Raw genomic sequence first — 4,271 nt, 5'->3', positions numbered from 1 at the left:
CCTAAAGATCGGTGTTTAAAACCAGTTAAATCCTGTTATTTCTGTATTTTTTGGCCGAATTTGGTTTACCTGCCTGGTAAACCTATAGGTTAACTTCAATAGAAGGTGCATGAGGTGTAAGAGTTTCTCTAAACCCAGATATTTTATTAAAACATTGCAACACAAGCAAAAAAGAGGATTCTTCTTGTTAACTGGAGCACATGCACCAGTTCAATGATTTTATATTTATTACCAGAATAACCAAGGGTATTTTCATGTGAAAAGATTGTTTCCCAGCCATTTACTCTCCTTCAGTGCCATTTCTCTCATCTTCACATTGTGTCGCAGCTCTATCAACAGAGCTTTTATCAGTCCTTTCACAGCGCAATGACCTCCCAGTTTGCCTCGCCTTGTTCCATAGTGATGCATTAACCAATCCAGATTTGTCACTGCGCCTGAATTGGTTTAATTAAATCCAGTGGCCTTAACACTGTCATGAATTTCAAAGAGCGCAGGGATGCATGTATCCATATGCCAAAAACCATCACCGGCGCAGACCTGCCAGCTAAACGTTTGATCGTCTTTATTTGATATTCCACATACGCACACACACGCACGCACGCACGCCAAACTCATGGCCCGATTCATAGAAAACATGAATCAATGTGTAAATGATAAATTGGTCACAAAATCTAGGAAAATTAAAGTGAAGATCTGTCATTTATTGCTTGGATATTGTGGGTTTCATATATATTTAGTTAGTTTTATGTATAAGTAGAAGTGCAAACTCGGGCACAATAATGTTAAAATTACTTGTTTCCCTGGATAAAATCTGTGGCCCACTTGAGATCAAACTGCTCCATATTTGGCCCCTGAACTACAATGAGTTTGACACCCCTGTATTACACCATGGATTGGTTTATCTCTGGAATGCACATTTCTTCTTTTACTATATTCTCTATTCTGTTAAAATCAGACATAGAACTACATGATTATTTTCACTTAACGTAAAGAAGGACAAAGAACTCGGACATTGTGGGTGACACAGAAACACAGATTCAGGTTTTTATATTGGTGACCGTTGGGCCGGCTGAATATTAAGTACAATAATACAATAAGAAACTGAAGGACAATCAATCATTGCAGCGAGAGAGGGTTCATGTACAACTGCCTCATACAGGTCACTAATTACCAGAGGTCCTCAAATAGGGATTCAAGGATTGAAATTGTACTCAAGTACAAGTACAAAGAAGCTCAGTTAAATAGTACTCAAAGTAAAAGTAACGTGTTACTTTCACCCCCCAAGTTTATTTTTGGTATTAAATCTTGACACGGTTCCCTTGCATACAGTAAACATCTCATGCATAAATTGCACAATTTGAACTTAATTTGTTTTCCACAAAAGCATCTGCATAAAATAAGGTTTGTCAAAATATACAATTCTTCTTTAAAATGAAAAACACAAATACTTTAAAGGCATTGGCTATTTGTACAGTTGCCGTATCAATATACCGACATATACCCCTATTTGGCCAGTTTAGGTCACGTGACGAAGACAAAACTTTACCTAACCCTAAAAAATGTTGCAATATTAGGTTGTAACCTACATCTAACCCTAATGCTGTGTTCACACCGGATGCATCACGAAATGTTTGTGCGTCTAAATTACATACAAAGTCAATGAACAGAAATCTTTTCTGTGCGGCGGTGCGATCCGATCTGCGTGTCAAGAATGTTGGCCGTGCGTGCGCGCTCCTGATTTTACGCATATCTGCACATCCACAAGAGTTGAAAATATTGAACTCCTGCGACTGTTTCGCATGACAAAAGCCAATCAGTTTTTCTTTCTTGACAATGACATCAGGCCGTCAACACGGACACCGGTCTGTTCACCCATTCAACCATTGAGTAGAAGCTGTGTGTGACCATCTGGAGCTGTATGACATGGCTTTTACAACCAGGACCGGACTAGGAAGGATTTGGCGTGGAGGAGAATCAGCAAGGAGGTGGTAGTAGCAGGTAAAAGTTCTCTCTGTAGTTTTCATCTTTGAAAGTCAGCACCAAGCTAGGATAGCATTAGCCGCTAATCACGCCGGCTTTTTTCACTGGTGGTTTATGTTTATGAGAGGAGAAAAAGGAGCGCACCTCCTCACTTCAGCAGGCGGTGAAACTCACCGAGTTGGACGTGTCGCTGGTGGGTGTGCTTCCCCAAAATGTCCCCATTCGCTTCATATGCATATGCATATGAAGCGAATGGGGACATTTTTTGATCCTGTGACACATGCGGTACGTTTCATGCGGCAGATGCGTCCGGTGCCACAGAAGACGCATTCGGTGTGAACACAGCATGAGACGCTACGTACTTGTACTACGTACCAATAGCACCGGGGGTTGTCCGTACGGCAACCGTACAAATAGACACTTTCTACATTAAATCATAAGCTGAGTTTGCAGGGGACGGGGGGCATTTGCTTCCCCCCAAGTGGTTAAAAGTTTCATTAAATTTTTAATATAACTTACACAATATACAAACATTTTAAGTGCCAAAAAACGCAGTGACTTGGAAATAATAAAAACAGAGATAAAAAAAAAAAGTAAAAAAGTTTTAAAGGACCAGCAGCCGATGACATGTGACCCTCCTGCTGCCTGTAGCAGCTGAGTGCTTTGTTTACAACATGTAGGACACCATGTGTGGGGGCTGAGCATTTCAAGCTGCATTTTGGATTTATTTTGGCAGGTCCATAATTCAGCTTTCAAAACTTATGTTATATAAATGATAATAATAAAAACAGTTAGATTGGTCAATTTGTTTTCATTCCTCAAGACGCTCTCTCGCTCTCTCTGAACCAAAGAAAGTGGCTGGACGTTGTTTAAGAACATACGGATTATGTTCAATGTGTCATGAAATGTAAAAAAAAAATATTCACAAATAATAATTTACTCAGTAACAGTTGGGTGTAGAAATGTAAAGAATTACTTAACTTTAAAATGTACATACTGATTTAGAAGTATACTCAAAGCACAAGTACCCATAAAAGCAACTCAACAACAGTAACGAGAGTACTTGTAATCCATTGCCTTCACCTCTGATAATTACATCAGGTTTCAAGTCAGGAAAAAAAATCCTCTTTGATCTCAATGGATAAAGTGACTTTATTGTTAAAGGAACTATGTTGAACTAAATGTGTCTGCTTGTAATGCTAAGCTACTGGGAAGGCTGCTACTGTTCTATCAAAGCAGACGCACAGAGCACATTCTCTTCTGGTTAAAAACAGAAATTATTTTACACTGCAATGATACGTGTGTGTAAACCCATGAAGGAAAATATGTGTGATGAAAACATGATATGCTTGGGGAATCACCATGTGTCGCCATGTGAAGCGTTTCGCCAAAGAACTCAGTCTTTGATGTGTGCCCCAATTAACCTACATCCAGGCTTTGATCCCAGGATCGCTATGCTCTTTGACTCTTAACAGCTATTGACAGCCTGTGTTGTAGCTGGTGGTTAGGAGCCTGTTTTTGGCTTGGTTTGTATAAAGTCAGTAGTAGATATAAAAAAACAAAAACCAATATCAGATCTTTTTGATACAGAGCAGCTGTACTGCAAAGCAGGTTATCAACATGTTCATACACCTCAACCTAACCCAGAGTTTTCCCATGTAGATCAGTGCGCGCAGGTGGATATTGTAACCATGCCTGCAAGATGGATTCTCCTGGCGTTCACAAACACCAGAATCCATCTTGTGCTGCTCCAGCCCTTGCCTTTTTTAAGTGGTTCGAACCAATTATGAGACAGTGTTGTAGTTTAGGGCGGGATAACCGGATGTGACGAAGGCAGAAGCATCAAAGCAAAACGGACGCATGTGCAGTTGCAGGTAGAGGAAGTAGCTGGGCTACCGCTATTAGCATAGCTCCGAATCAAAAATAGAAAGATGTCGACACAGGAGGATGAACGTGTGGAAGCTGCTATAAACCCAGTGTTAGAAAAATCCAGCGTTTCCTTTTTGAAAGAGCTACAGCGAGAGGCGCTTTGTGCATTTTGGGATGGTAAAGTATGTTTTCACCAGCGGTGCCTTGTTGTTGTAACCATAGCAGCGTATCTGCCGTGTGATTGGCTAAAACAAATCATGGTGGACAGGCTCTTCGCCCAATCAGCTTCAAGCATTCTGTTCATGTCCCTCACTGGTTCCGAAACGATTCGCCAGACACAGACCCAGATCGATGTGGAGAACTGGAGTTAGAGTGAGGGCTACACATCAATCTGGCTCTTGCCAGGTTATGGATATTGAACA

Source organism: Gouania willdenowi, chromosome 12 (genome assembly GCF_900634775.1).
Source record: "Gouania willdenowi chromosome 12, fGouWil2.1, whole genome shotgun sequence".
In the NCBI taxonomy this organism is placed as follows: domain Eukaryota; kingdom Metazoa; phylum Chordata; class Actinopteri; order Blenniiformes; family Gobiesocidae; genus Gouania; species Gouania willdenowi.
The sequence above is the reverse complement of the archived record's forward strand: the minus strand, read 5'-3'. Positions refer to the sequence as shown.